This window comes from Macaca mulatta, chromosome 10, assembly GCF_049350105.2.
Source record: "Macaca mulatta isolate MMU2019108-1 chromosome 10, T2T-MMU8v2.0, whole genome shotgun sequence".
Taxonomy (NCBI): domain Eukaryota; kingdom Metazoa; phylum Chordata; class Mammalia; order Primates; family Cercopithecidae; genus Macaca; species Macaca mulatta.
In genome coordinates this window covers 79,346,015-79,362,430 of record NC_133415.1, presented here as the reverse complement: position 1 = coordinate 79,362,430, position 16,416 = coordinate 79,346,015, and positions in this window count along the sequence as shown.

The window sequence follows — 16,416 nt, the reverse complement described above, 5'->3', positions numbered from 1 at the left end:
CTGCTCCTGCCCTTGTCCTCACTTCCCTGTCACCTACTAGTTCATCCCTGCTGCTTTTGCATTTTCTCCACAAGTATCTATGTGGGCTTAGCCCTGGTAAACAGCAAAGGCGCTATTGCAGCAGGAGGAACAGTCTAGGAGCTTTTATCAGTCCTGGATTTAGAAATAGATTTTCTTGATTAAAATGAAAATTAACAAGCTCTAAAGAACTGTTGACCCTTGAACAACACAGGGATTAGAGTCACTGACCTGCTGCACAATCAAAAATCTGCATAGAAGTTTTTTTGGTTTTTTTTTGTTTTTTTTTGTTTTTGTTTTTGTTTTTTTTGAGAGGAGTCTTGCTCTTTCGCCCAGGCTGGAGTACAGTGGCGCAATCTTGGCTCACCGCAACCTCCGCCTCCCAGGTTCAGGCGATTCTCCTGCCTCAGCCTCCTGAGTAGCTGGGACTACAGGCACCTGCCACCATGCCTGGCTAATTTTTGTGTTTTTAGTAGAGACGGGGTTTCACCATGTTGGCCAGGCTGGTATCAAACTAGGCCTCAAGTGATCCGCTCACCTCAGCCACCCAAAGTGCTAGGATTACCAGCATAAGCCACCGCACCCGGCCTGCATAGAACGTTTAACTCCCCTAAAACTTAATTGCTAATAGACTAATTGCCTGCTGTTGGCCGGAAGCCTTACCAATAACGTAAAGAGTTGGTTAACACATATTTTATATGTCACATATACTGTATTCTCACAATAGAGTAAGTCAGAGAAAATGTTATTGAAACAATGAGGAAGGAAAAATATTTTTACTATTCACTGACTGGAGGTGGTTCATCATAAAGGTCTTCATCCTTATCATCCTCACATTGAGGAAGGCTGAGGAGGAAGGGGAGGGGTTGGTCTTGCTGTCTCATGGGTGGCAGAGGCAGAAGAAAATCTGTGTCTCGTGGACTCAGTTCCAACCCATGGTGTTCAAGGGTCACCTGAACCTGCTTTATACACCCCAAATCAGGCCCTAAAATAGTCTCAGGTCCTGTGAGCCCTAGTGACACAGTCTCTTCAGATTCAACACCTTTGATCTGACAGGTGACTTTGATTGGTCATAATCTTCCAACTCATTTTCTACACGTTTTGACGCACCAGCGCTGTGGTGCTCTTGGTTATCCTTGGCTGAAGTTTTCTTCTGCAACTAATTTGCTAAAGGCAGGGGGTAATCAGAAGTGACAGTGGTTGAAATCACAGGCCAATATCTTAGCAAATGTTTGTGTTGTAAATGGGGGAGTGCCTCTGGTGGGGTCTTCAAGGATCACTCCAGCCTGGCTAGGGAAACTCTAGGGGAAGGGCACTTGAAATTATTGTACTCACAGGTCCTAGAGAGGGAGGCATGCCATGCCAAGCAGGGGGCCGGATTGGAGGAGTGCCCAGGGATTGGGAGCAACTCAGCATGTATGAGAGAGAAAGAGAGACAACCGCTGGGTAAGTGCCTTTACTGGAAGCCAGTGTGGAGGACACAAGCACAAGGTGGAGGGGGATCTCACTGGTGTGCTTGAATGTCACTAAGTCACAGTCAGGAGAAGACAAGAAGTGGAACTTGTGGCAGGGACCAGCCTTATTACACTGGCACTTGGTTACCTGGACAGGGTGCCCACTGCTTGTTTGTAGGATGTCAAGGCATCAGGAAAATATGAAGTTTTTAAAAATTTACAATGCAATGTTAACCTCCTGCAGTGATCAGAGGATCAGCTTTGTATTAAAGATGAAAAGATACCAATCAACTCCTTGAAACCTCATCACCCACAAAACTACTAAAACAGAATGACAAATACAATTCTCGGCCAGGCACAGTTGCTCACGCCTGTAATCCCTGCACTTTGGGAGGCCGAGGCAGGCAGATCACTTGAGGTCAGGAGTTCAAGACCAGCCCGGCCAACATAGTAAAACTCCCGTCCCTGCTAAAGATACAAAAAATTAGCTGGGAGTGGTGGCACACACCTGTAATCCCAGCTATTCAGGAGGCTGAGGCAGGAGAATCGCTTGAAACCGGGAGACAGAAGCTGCAGTGAGCCGAGATCACGCCACTGCACTCCAGCCTGGCAATAAGAGCGAAACTCTGTGTAAAAAAAATAAAATAAAATAAACTTTTCTTTACCCCTGTCTATAATAATTTCTCAAAAAGAGTCAACTGAGGAGACTTAAAATGTTCAAAGCATAGCTATTTGTAGGACCAAAGGGAATAATATCCACCTGTATCTTTCCCAGGCCTCATGTTTTCTTTCCGTTATTTCAAACTTGTGTGAGTTATGCAAAAGGAATTTTTACTAAAAGAGAAGAGAAAAAAATTTTAAAATGACCACATAAGCATAATTGAGTTCAATCCCCCAGAAAGCGTTCTTCGGAGAACAGCCAGGCACTGCCTTTGTTTTTCCCCCTCCCCATCTGGGGTTAAGACCAAAAGCCGTCTGTCTTTGGAGGGAAATCTGGGGCTGTACAGCTTCTCACTCTAAGGGGAGCTTTAATCCCGGCCAGAACCTGAGCTTCCCCAGGCAAAGCCTGACCTTGCTTACTGATCTAAGCATTCTGTGCTTCATTTTCACCCAAGAAAGGTGACTTCCTCCCAGCCAGGGAACTCCTCCCCTAGGACTCAGCTCATCCTGAGCTAATAACCACGTATGTCCATAATTTGTTCCATCCTTTGAGTCCCACCCATGTTCTTCAGGAAAGCTGCAGCTGGTCCACGTGCCTTGCCTGTGCTTCTGTAGAACTGCCCCTCCCTTCTCTGCCTGCAGCAGGGCTCCTGGAACTTGAATGTGCACTTGAATCTGCAGGTCGTGACTGGAGGTGTTTGTAACATGCTGCTGGGTGACGCTGTGCCGGTCCTGTGCTTGGCATTGTAGCAAGGCTCTGGGGTTTCCCACACTGGAGTCTGCATCAGAAACCTCTGGAGGCCTTGTTAAACACAGATGGCTGAACCCTATCCCCAGAGTTTCTGGTTCCCTAGTACGAGGGTGGGGCCTGAGAATTTGCATTTCTAACAAATTCCCAGGTGATACTGATGCTGCTGGTGCAGAGAGGACACATGGAAACCACTGCTCAGCAGGAAGATGCGAAAGAAGCAGAAGCCGCCCTAACCTTGAAATACTCACAAAGCTGCTGTGGAGACCAAAAGACACCTGCCAGGGGAATAAGAGCCTGGGGATCCTGCCTGGGAGGAGGAGAGAGCTAGGAGCTCTAGGGGTGAATGCCAATGGGGGTGCAAGGAGGTGACTGACTCCTGCTGTCTGAAAATGGTGAAGCACAGCCGAGGCCTGAAGCCCACCCTTAGTGACAGATTTAGTTAAACTTGGAAATGGTGCCCAGTCAGTTGAGAACGGCACTTCTCAGACTCAGATGTACACAGGAACCACCTGAGGAGCATATGAAAATGTGGGTTCTGAGGCCATAGCTCTGAGGTGGGCTTGGAGATACTGCAGCTTTAGAAGCTTCCAGGTGATGCAATGCTGCTGGTGCAAGGACCGCTCTCTGAGAAACAAGGACCTAGAGGTCCAGGTCATCTTGGAGAGCTCTTCTAACCCTGGCCAAGAGCTTCGGGAAGCGCTGGGGCTCAGGCACCCGGCAGGGGAGTCTTCCCTTTCCTTGTTTGAACTCTCAGTGCTGCCTCTCACACACAATTCTGGACCCAGACAACAGGATTAGCGCAGGAGCTTATTTCAGAACTAAAGATAGTTGACTGCTCCTGGGGGAGGAAGGGCTCTCAGGAAGTCTCAGACGCCCTGCTGCAAAATTTTCACCCTCAGGATCCCCAATTTCCCTGAACCTTAACAGACTCGCTTGTTCTGTAGAAATTGCCTATAATTTCAAAGATAAAAGGACTAGAAAGGTAGCCTTTTCACCTATGTGGCTTCTCTTTTCTTTTGAGAGAGGATCTCGCTATATTGCCCAGGCTGGTCTCAAATTCCTGAGCTCAAGCAATCCTCCCATCTCAGCCTCCCAAGTGGCTGAGATGACAGGCACGTGCCACTGTGTCTTGCCCTATGTGGCTTCTCCAAGGTGAATATGGGCCTTGTGGGGCTCCAGGTGGCACATGTAAGGTGTGTATAGTAGTTTCATGTTCAGACTTAAAAGAAACTCAAAATTATGCTGGGGAATTCTCAGGGGCAGCCCCCTCCAAAATCAAAGACCTGTGGGGCGAAGCCCCAGCATCCTGCCCCAGTGAGCTGGGGCTGGCTCCAACAGCTGCTGCTCCTTGGTCTCTCATCTCCTGAAGCTTTGACAGGCCAGCTGGGGTAGGGGGTTAGCCTCTGAGGCCTGTCCTGTCCTATGCGGCCCCAGGCAGCGCTGCTCCCTGTGCCTGAGACACTGGCTTCTCCACATAGACCCCAGACCCAGGACTGGGGCCACCGCCCTCACTGTGCACTTTACAGGGTCCTCCTCCAGGCCTCCACTCAGAGCCTACCATCCCGCTCTTCCTAAACCACATTCCAGGTGCCCAGAGTGTTGGAATTATCTGCCTCAGGGCCCCGGTTGTCCTCCTATGTGTCTGTTCTCCTACAAGTGGACCACACCGCCAGAATACACAGCTCAATGTCCAAGAGGCAGCCACGGCATCACTGTTTGGCTCTGGGGCTAAAAAGAAACTTGGACACGTAGGCTGGGAGTTCACTTCTACGAACGCGAGGCCCGCAGGAGGCACAGGATGAATTCAAGCGGGAAGAGAAGGGGCTGGGCCACGGGACAGAGACCTCCCTCTGGAGTCTTCCTCTAGGCCCTGTAAATGTTAGAGGCAGTTCTGCTCCCTAAGCTTCCAGGGGAAAAGAGTGAAGGATTTGGCAATAAAGTCCTTAGTTTTTGCAAATGTCTGCAAGTCGTAAAAGTGCTTTTAAGTTCTCCACAGGTCAGGACTGGTCACGTTAGGCTCTTACACCTCTCCCACGGTCCTTCCCCGACTAGACATTGAGAGACTCCCAGTCAATTCACCACCCTAGATGGCTGCCCCTCACCTTCTTCCCAGGGCCCCACATCCAATTAGTCCAAATACACCCATGTTTTCAAGCACCTTTCTGATGAACCTCCAGAAAGTAGCCAGCACTGCAGAAGTTTCTTGTAGCACGTACTCAAATGTCTAGGATCCTACCAGCCAAAGGACAACAGTCTCCTTGCTTCCACCAGGGAATTTGCTAACACTTGCTTCTAAGATCTGACCCCTCAGAGCCACTGTGATCCATCAATCAATTCAAAAATTATAGTGGCCTGGGGCTGTGTGGGTGAGGTGGCTGCTTGGGAGGCTGAGGTGGGAGGATGGCTTAAGCCCAGGAGCTCAAGGCTGTAGCAAGCTGTGATTGCACCACTGCACTCCAGCCTGTGCAACACAGCAAGATACCATCTTTATAAAACCAAACCAGTGGCCAGGCACAGTGGCTCATGCCTGTAATCCCAGCACTTTAGGAGGCCAAGGCGGGTGGATCACGAGGTCAGGAGTTTGAGACCAACCTGGCCAATATGGTAAAACCCGTCTCTACTAAAAATACAAAAATTAGCTGGGCGTGGTGGTGTGTGCCTGTAGTCCCAGCCACTCGGGAGGCTGAGGCAGAAGAATCACTTGAAGCCAGGAGGTGGAGGCTGCAGTGAGCCAGGATCGCGCCACTGCACTCCAGCCTAGGTGACAGAGTGAGACTCTGTCTCAAGAAAAAACAAAACAAAACAAAAAAAACACCAGAAAACATAGTGAACTACATTTAAATTTATTTAATCACAGTACTAAATGCTACACAGCAACTGTGTAGAATGCTACATAGCAATGAAAAGCCATGCTTTAAAAGAGCTGTGCATTACATGAGGAAGTGTGCATAATATAATTTTAATGGAAAATTAGATTGGCAGTATACTCATTTTTTATAAAACAAAAAAAAAGACAATGGCCGGGCGCAGTGGCTCATGCCTGTAATCCCAGCACTTTGGGAGGCCGAGGTAGGCAGATCACGAGGTCAGGAGATTGAGACCATCCTGGCTAACATGGTGAAACCCCGTCTCTACTAAAAATACAAAAAATTAGCTAGGTGTGGTGGCGGGCACCTGTAGTCCCAGCTACTCGTGAGGCTGAGGCAGGAGAATGGTGTGAACCCGGGAGGCAAAGCTTGCAGTGAGCCGAGATCGTACCACTGCACTCCAACCTGGGCAACAGAGCAAGACTCAGTCTCAAAAAAAAAAAAAAAAAAAAAAAAATATATATATATATATATAGAGAGAGAGAGAGAGAGAGAGAGAGAGAGAAAGAGAGAGAGGGAGAGAGAGAGAGTACAAATACACAGGAAAAAAAATACCAGAAATCTGCAGGCCTTAATGTTAACAGTGGTTATTGCTGGGTGGTGGATAACAGGTGATTTTTTTATTTCCTTCTCTATTGTTTTTATATTTTCCAAAACATTTACAGTGTATCAAATTGACTGGATCAAGGGGTGTGTGTCTGAGTGTATGTCTATTCTGAGTGTGTCTATGAGGATGTTTCCGGATAAGACTGGCATTTGAATCAGTAACCTGAGTGAAGAAAATTGTTCTCACCCATGTGGGTGAGCGCCGCCCGATCTGCTGAGGACCTGAGTAGAACACAAAGGCAGAGGAAGGAGGAGTCCACCCCTTTTTGCCTCCTGCGTGCCTGCTTCAGCTGAGGCATCCATCTCCTCCTGCCCTTGGGCTGGGATTTACGCTACCACTCCCCTGGTTCTTAGGCCTGTGGACTCAGGCTGGAAACACACCCCCGGCTTTCCTGAGTCTCCAGCTCAAAGACAGCAGCAGGTCATGGTACTTCGCAGCCTCCATAATTGCATGAGTGAGTTCTTCCTGTATATATGTCCTTCTGGTTCTGTTTCTCTGAGAGGTCTGGCTGATACATACATGACCAAATCTTGCTTTTACAATGAGAAAAAGATTGGTAACTATTACTTTTAATTGGTAAATGGTATGCACCAAACCTAGCCAGCCTGCCTTCAGGGGCGTCTCTGTAGCATTTTCTCAGACATAAGTACAGCTTTTGAGAGTGTAACATGCCAAGCTCTGTACCCAATATTTGGCATATATAACCTTATCTGATCTTCACAATGCTCTCCATTTTAGGAAGCTGACATTCAGAAACATTCATTCTGTCACTTACCCAGGGTACACAGCATGCTCCCCAAAACTATATTATGAAAACACATGACCATTGAGTTGTGATGATATTTAATAGTTTGGCATAGAGGTCCTGAGCCTGGAGTGCTATGGACACAACTCATGACCTATGTGAATGGTGCCTCCTGGACTTGTGCAGGGCACCAGCTTCAAGGGACTCTGCTGCCTCCAAGCAGTACCTGGGGGAATTGTCAGCAATCCTAAAAGCAAGCTCAACCTGCAAGGCTGCCTACCCCAGACAGACGATGCCCCCTCCAATTGAGCCATGATCCCATAGAGCCGTAGAAAATTGATCACCTCCTGCAGGAAGTCACGAGGGTGCTCGCATGGCTGGGAACTCTTTTTTCTCTAACTGTCCCAGACAATCTGCCACTTTCCTCCCTACTTCTAAAAAAAAAAGTCATTATCTAAATTTTTATCGTAGGCAAAGTTATCAGTTTTTAGTAGGCCCATCCCTTAGCTCCCTTACTTGATGCATCCTCTTCAGGAAACCTTCCAGGATCCCATCTTCATTGTCTTCCTTGCTGGTTACACCATCTGGATCAGTTTTCTAGGGCTGCCATAACCAAGTACCACAGATTGGGTGGTACAATAGAAATAGAAATAGAATTAGAATTCTATTTCTTCACAGTTCTGGAGGCTGGAAGTCCAACATCAAGGTGCCAGCAGGTGTGCTTTCTTCTGAGGCCTCTCTCCTGAGCATGTAGATGGCTCCTGCCTCTTTGTGTCTTCTCATGGTCTTCCCTCTGGGTATGTCTGTGCCCTAAGCCCCTCTTCTTACAAGGACAGGAGTCATATTGGATTAGGGCCCACCCCAATAACTTCACTTAGTGTAATTACCTCTTTAAAGACCCTATCTCCAAACACAGTCATAAGAGGTTAGGGCTTCAACATACACATTGGAGGGGTGGGGAGACACGATGCAGCCTATGACATCATCTTTCTAGAAGTGTCATAAGAGTATGTCTGTGTCACTCTCAATGCAGTTCAAAGGCACTCTCAGGACTGTGAGGGCCTTGTGAGGACCCCACATTCACACACTCCCCATGCTTCTCACAATGAAGATGCCATTGTCTGAGTCACTGTGTTCCCCTGCACAGACTGGGTCAGGGCCCACCATTCACCTTAGGATCGCCAGCAGTGCCTACCTCATAGTGCCCATGGCAGAGCAAATCGCAATGTTTCCATTCTGGATATAGCTCCTAAAGTCCAGCCACCACATCCCTAAGTCTGGCACAAAGTGAAGAGTTTCATGATCAACCAACTTGGTTTAGTTTGGCTCAGACCTAGGAAGATCCAAAACTTTACACCGGATCATGTTCCTCCCACACACAAATACACTGCAAACACACCTGGTTTGGAGTTATGCTGATTAGAAGTTAATTAACATAAAGCTGGGAGTGTTGGCTGTAATTCAGTGGGTGCTACAGAAAGACTGGCAAGGTCCCCTTCCTGCATGTTGCCCAATTCCAAATGCTGGGCGTGCCCACCACCCTGCATACAGCAGCTACCCACACATGGAATGTGTCCACTCAGGTTTCTTCATGGCCGAGACTCACCTTCCTGAGGCCCCAAGTCCAAGGTCAGGCGAAGCACCGCAGAGAGTATCAGAGGATCTCAAAGGCCCAAGTCATTCCAGCTGGGTGCCCACTGGCCTCGCCCACTGTCCGGACTCACAGACTGGAGAATCCAATGAGAAGCCTATAATTTTGATTTTCTTCTTTTCCCTGAATGACTCTGAATCTCCTTTTACCCCAATCCCTGGAAGAGGCCTTTTCTCACCAGCCAATCTGAAGACCCCTTTCTCTACACCGCCTTTCAGTGATGGAATGACAAGTGCTGGGGTTGCTATTTCTGTCACACAGATAGCAAGACATTTATTGCGGACCAGACTCATCCCAAAGGAAGGTTTCCAGTCTCCAATGAGGGTCATCCAGCACAGCTGTTTCTTGAAGAAACAGCTCTGGACCTTTGATGAACAGAAAAAAGAACGAAGGAATGATTCCACGTGTGATCAGGCCCAGATCCCCCACATAAAGTCTGTCGAAGGCCATTCTTAGCTTGAGAATTTTAAGAGTAAGATTTTTCTCTGCCTCCCAAGGAAAAGGTCCATTGTGGTTCTGCTACACATTTGATTTCTTTTTTTTGAGACAGGGTCTCACTCAGTCACTCCAGCCGGGGTGCAGTGGCACAATCATAGCTCGCTGCAGCCTTGACCTCCCCCTTTTCAAGCAATCCTCCCACCTCAGCCTTCCAAGTAGCTGGGACCACAAGCATGTGTCACCATGCCAGGCTATTTTTTAAACTTTTTTTGTAGAGATGGGGTCTCACCACGTTTCCCAGGTCTCGAACTCCTGGGCTCAAGTAGTCCTCCCACCTTGGCCTCCCAAAGTGCTGGGATTACAGGCAGAAGCCACCACGCCCGGCCCACATTTGATTTTGACCAGCCACATTCGAGCTGCCACATTCCCCCAGGCTGCCAGGAGGTGGAGATGAATCCAACAAACAAACCAGGATGGGCTGTTTGGCTCTGTCCCGCCAAGTTATGGAAAATGCGAGGAAAAAAACCCACCGTCTTGCTCCTGACGTAATCACCCTAAAGAGTAAGTAATTGGACAACAAAAACGTTGTTTAAGTAGGCTTCTCCCAGTTCCCAAAAGTAAAACCACAATATAAAATGGCAGAGTATTTGCATCCTCCAAGGTGAGGGTCAACCTTCATTATAAAACCACACAGACCAGACAATATTATTCAGTAATAAAAAGGTATAAAGGACCGTTACATGCTACAACATGGATGAACCCTGAAAACATTACGCTGAGTGAAAGAAACCAGTCACAAAAGACCACACATGAGGAGGTTTCATTTATATAAAATATCCAGAAAGGGCAAATCTGTAGAAGCAAACCGTGGATTAGTGGTTTCTAGGGGTAGGAGGGAGGTGGAGGATGGGAACTGACTCCTAATGGGTACAGGGTTTCTGTCTGGTGTGAGTCTGGTGTGATAAAATGTGCTGGAATTAAATGGTAGCAATCAGTGAATAACTTTCTGTCTGTACCAAATATCCCTGAGTGTACACCTTGAAGTGGTGAATCTCATGTTACGCGAATTACCCCAATGGGGCTACTTTTTAATTTTAATTTTTGTTTTTGTTTATTCATTTATTTTGAGACAGAGTCTCACCCAGGCTTGAGTGCAGTGGCGTGATCTTGGCTCACTGCAACCTCTGCCTCCCAGGTTCAAGCAATTCTTCTGTCTAAGCCTCCTGAGTAGTTCGGATTACAGGCTCGCGCCACCACCCCTGGCTAATTTTTGTATTTTTAGTAGAGATGGGTTTTCACCATGTTGGTCAGGCTGGTCTCAAACTCCTGACCTCCAGGGATCCACCAGCCTCGGCCTCCCAAAGTGTTAGGATTATAGGTGTGAGCCCCAGCGCCTGGCTGATGATGCTTTTTTTTTTTTTTAAGCACAGAATTACCTACCCAAGCACAGAGGTGACGAGAGGGTAGGGGGAGGGTTAGGCAGTTGATTGAGGTTTAATCTGTTGTAATAACATTTCTGCCCGCTTGCTTTTCTCACGAGTGTTCCAGGAAACGGTATATAGAGAAGAACAAATAGCTTTAGGTCTAGCACATTTCTAGACACTTGGTCCTAAGCCTTTTTTGGTTACAAAATCGAAGTTTAAATCAATGAAGGCTGAAAAATGAAATATGAGATTCTTGACCTTTAAGAAGGTAAGAAAAGTGAAAAGGAACACAGTAATGTTTAATTATGGAGCAGCTGAGTTTAAAACCTGCTTGCCCCTGCTGTGATATGTAATACTTACAAGGCCTGCTGGTATCAAGAGCTGATGGGATCGTTACCACGAGAATAGGCCCTTTGCCCATATGCGGCAGAAATGTGGTCCACTTTATTCTATCTAAAGTACTAAAATTTCCTCAAGAAAAAACTCTGGACCATTGGTGAACTAATAAATGCTCGGGGGTCTGGGAAGTGGCTTCATGCACCTGTTTTTGTGACAAGTTTAATACTGCCTTTTCTACTAGGTTATAAAATACCTCTCATATAGACTATTCTTTTTTTTATTTTTTGTTATTTCACTTTAAGTTCTGGGATACATGTGCAGAATGTGCAGGTTTTACATAACCTACATGACAAAACCTGTCATCTAGCTTTTAAGCCCCACATGTATTTGGTATTTGTCCTAATGCTCTCCCTCCCCTTGCCCCCCAACCACAAATAGGCCCTGGTGTGTGATGTCCTCCTCCCTGTGTCCATGTGTTCTCATTGGTCAACTCCCACGTATGAATGAGAACATGTAGTGTTTGGTTTTCTGTTCCTGTGTTAGTTTGCTGAGACTGATGGCTTCCAGCTTCATTCATGTCCCTGCAAAGGACATGATCTCATTCTTCTTTATGGCTGCATAGTATTCCATGGTGTATATATGCCACATTTTCTTTATCCAGTCTACTTCTCATGTAGACTATTTCCACGCCTTTCATTCACCTGGTGGAAAGTCTATCCTTTTTCCTAAAGACGGCATTTCTCCTGACATCTCCATCTGCCCAGCTGTTCCTTCTCCACCTCACAGGAAAGTTATGCTGATGAGTAAGGACACACCCTTGTCACACACTGAGCTGTTTTGGCAAGACTAGGTGGTGTGAATACCAGGCCTTGTGACGGGGCGGGGGGGCGGGGGGCCTTGCTGGAGCATCAGTTTCTTCACTGCCCACGTTGCCTCTCTGCCTTACTCACTTGACCTACTTGCTATGTTCAGAGGCCTTGCTCGATCCTGTAAGACCCAGATGTCCCTTCTGAGTCACCGTGTGGCATTTGGCCTTGTCTTCCCTGACCTGCATTTACACCCAGTCCTCCTTCCCTGTGTGTCATCACATACCTGTGTGGCACTTCCAGATGGAGTCGGGAGAGCCGAGAAGATGGAAGCGAGGCATTGGTTCCTGTCCAGTTGGAAAACCAGCAATGTTTCCATGTGGCAGCTACCGTGGAGGGAAGAGAACACCCAGTCAACCTTTCAAATCAAGGACCTCCATGGTGGAGGTGGGCGTGGTCTACGAAGATGCTTGCCCCTGTGCTGAAGGGATCACTCCCCTCCTGCCCCACAGTAATTACCATTATCCAGAGATGGAAAGGAGAATGCATGGTTGAGCAAATGTTAGCTCTTTTCCTCCTTTTCCTGGACCACAAAGCTAAGCTGGATAGAAAAGCTTGCAGGGCAGAAACAGGTGTAAAACAAATCCATTGGGACACCCTAGATGTCCGCTGTTCCCATTCTGTTCCTTCCTCCCCACCCCACTCTCTTTGGCAAGCCAGTCCTCCACGGGGGCACCTGCAATGAGTTACTCCCCACTGCACAGCCTCACTTGTCTCCAAGAACTAACCTCATCATTCAGACTCATCATGAATCCATACCTTAGAGTCTCTTGAGCCACCTCTAGGGTGCTTACAATCCTCTGCTTATGTTGTTCCCTCCACCTAGAATGTCTTTCCCGATCCCTATCTCCAGCTGGCAAACTCTTAATGTATACATCAAGACCCAGCTGAGGCCAGTCATAGTAGCTCACATCTGTAATCCCAGCACTTTGGGATGCTGAGGCTGGTAGATCACCTGAGGTCGGGAGTTCGAGACCAGCCTGGCCAACATGGTGAAACCCTCTCTCTACTAAAAATACAAAAATTAGTCAGGTGTGGTGGCACATGCCTGTAATCCCAGCTACTTGGGAGGTTGAGACAGGAGAATTGCTTGAACCCGGGAGACAGAGGTTGCAATGAACCGAGATTGTGCCACTGCACTCCAGGCTGGGCGACATCGCAAAAAAAAAAAAAAAAAAAAAAAAAGACCCAACTGAAATCTGAAATGTCAGCCTGATGAAGCCTATGAATCCTGCTCAGTATAATGTTTTAAATGCATAAAATAAGATACATAGGTTATAACATAAACTGATTAAACTAAAATATAGTTATCAAAATATGTTAATGCTCACTAAACTTAAATATTTTAAAACTCACTAAATAAGATATACTGAGGTGAGCCTAATAACAAACATAATGTAACAGTGATATGTGTAAAGGATATTTTGAGATTTGTTACGCCTGGAATTAGGTTGACCAACTTGTCCTGGCTTGTACCATACTTTCCCAGTTTAGCACTGAAAATCCTGTGTCCTGGAAACTCCCTCCACCTCTGGCAAACTGGCACTTGAGAACCCTGTGTCCTGGAGAATCCCTCAGTCCCTGGCGAACTGGGACCGTTGGTCACTCTCCCTGTAATGTGGCATGAAAGCATCTGTGATTGTTAGTGGTGTTATAATCACGGGTACGGCTAATGCTACTGTGAGTTGCTACCTGCATTCTTCATGGAGGAAAAGCTCTATTTCAGGTAGAGGTGAGTGAAAATAAAGATGTGATTGGTTTTTCCCATCCAAGTTCATGTATTTTCCAATTTCTGTCCATGGACAGCCCCCTTCCAGTTAAGAACCCCTGCAATTGGTAAGATGGAGTTAGGTCTACTCTCCTCTAATATTTATACTTTGTTCTTATACAATAATTTACCAAACTGTTGTAATTGTTTGTTTAAACAACACAACAAAAATTCTCCATTAAGCACCTTTCTTACAGGGTTTAGGGGAATTAAAAGAAATGTATACAGGAGAAGCTGGCATGAAACAGGTCATTGTGGTACAACCAGAGCCCTCTTGCATGGTTGAATCTAAATTGGTTGAAAAATTTTGGAACACTGTTTGGCAGGTTCTACTAAAGTTGAACACACCCCATCCTATGACCCAGCCTTCTGACTCCTGAGTATTTCCCCAACAGAAATGAGAGCTTATAGTCATCAAGAGACATGCCTAAGAATTTTCTGGCAACTGTATTCACAATAGCCCCAAATGAAGAATAACCCAAGAAGAACAGATCAAGAAGTTATGACCTTTTTAAACAACCATATACCACACAGGAATGAGAATTCACATATAATATCTCAGCCAGGTTTGATGGCACACACCTGTAAGCCAGCACCTTGGGAGGCTGAGGCTGGAGGATCCCTTGAGGCTAGAAGTTCAAGACCAGCCTAGGCAGCATGACAAGACCTCACTTCTACCAAATGAAAAAAAAAAATAGCCACTATGACTACATGTGCCTGTAGTCAATAGCTACTTGGGAGGCTGAGGCAAGAGGATCACTTGAGCCCAGGAATTTGAGACTACAGTGAGCCATGATGGCACCACTGCACTCCAGTCTGGGTAAGAGAGCGAGACCCTGTCTCTAAAAATTAAAAATTAAAAAGCAATTTTAAAAAAACAATAATAACATCTCTAGGGAATAATATTAATAAATCTCACAAGCATAATTTTGAACAAAAGAAACCAGCTACAAAACAATGCATATTATGCATATTGCTTGATTCCATTTGTATAAAAGAAGGGTGAAACACCAGCCTGGAAGCTAGAAGTCAGACAGTGGTTATTACCATTGAGGGGGGTGGGAATATTCTGCTGGTTACCTAAGGGTACTGAGTTTGTGAAAATCTACTGAATTTTGTACTATGGCACGTGCATTTTTCTATATTATGTTATATTTCAATAAAAGCATTCAATACGTTGGGTCCCCATTCCCACCTCTTGCCAGATCTCACCTGTAGCCACCACCACCAAGAAGTGACCTCTCCCTGCATTTTCCACTTGGGTTAGCTCTGCGGCTTGGCAAAGACTTTCCCCTGCTGAATCCATCCCTTTCTCCACAGTGCTTTGGACGTCCCCCTGGCCAAGGGCAACCACAGCCTCTGGCACGAACCTCTTTGGTTGCCTTCACAACCATCAGTGCTTCATTAATATTTCTGACAGGCCACTAATTAACATGTTAGCACATACCTGTGTATTCAAAGCAGCTTTTAGGCCTGAGCTTACTACCCTTTACACTATTTCAGGGAAGGATTTGTATTGTATTCTGCGGTTTCAACTGTGCCAAGCAGCAATTGATAAGCAGCAACCATAACAATGATGGGAGCAGCAGGCATGATACCCCCTGCATAGATGAGAAAACTGATTCTCAGTATAAACTTACGCCACCCCAAAGATGCCCAGCAAATTTACCATTTATTGTCTGAGGTGGAAATCACCTTCCATGAGAGTGAAGGCCAAAGCTCCCCTGTAACTGACGATGACCAAGCCCTGCAAAGCCAAGAGTGGCAGGCTGGGGATTAGAACTCATGTCTTTGGCTCATGTTCACTCTCTGTGCAGCACCCTGGGACCCGCCCCCCTGAGAATGAACACCAACCTGAGCAACCCAGGTGTCCCCACTCTGACACAATAAGAACTGGACCCTCATCTGGTCCAGGTAGCCTCATCCTGGGGGATGCCTTTCTCCATTTGGACATTTTACTATGTATTTAGGGAGAGATGACAAACTGCAGAACAACTTATCAGGTTAATTATGCTTTTAAAAACATCACAGACAAGGAGCAAAGTGATGGGGAGGCTAAATGAGGAACTCGGTGGTGGCTGAGTCTGGCATTCTTTGCCCTTCTTCGAGTCTGCAGGTGGGCGTTTCTGCCCTTTCCTGGGCCTCTCCCTTCTGGACAACACGAGAGACAGATCACCTTAAAACACAGCCTTCATCCTGTACATGCCGAAGCCTTCAGTGGCTCCCCATCTTCTATCTTCTCACCTACAAACATCCTGTTCCACATACACTGGGTGATTCCCGCATGAGAGGAAGAAATGCTTCAGTGGTCTCAGCTGAGCCAGAAGGACTATTGCTCTTCCTCACCTCCCATCCTTCCTCACCTCCCTCCCATCCTCCCCTGTCTCCACCCTACTCCCTGCCCTGAGTCAATTCCTCACAGCCAAGTTCCAAACACTGACTGCACTCTGACCAGGAAGGGCAGAAAACTGCAGAGGAAATGATCCATGAATATGCACGGCATTTGCCTCTCCAACCTGCGGTCACCCTCTGGGCTCCTGTTTTGCTTCTAAAACAACTCTATGCCACAGAACTTCAACTACCACCAGGTCTTCAACATGCTGCGCTTAAGAAAACAACAGTAACAACTGTAAAACTGTCTCCCTTATCCCTGTAAAATGTTCTCTCGCTGCTTTTGTATATTCCAACCAACTGCGATTTGGACCATTGAGCCTGCCCTCTGGTATGCGTCACCGACCAACAAGGGATAAAGGGAATCTAGATGCATCTAGATCCCAGGCACTGTGCTAGGTGCCAAGCAAACACATGTGAATGAAACACAGTCTTTC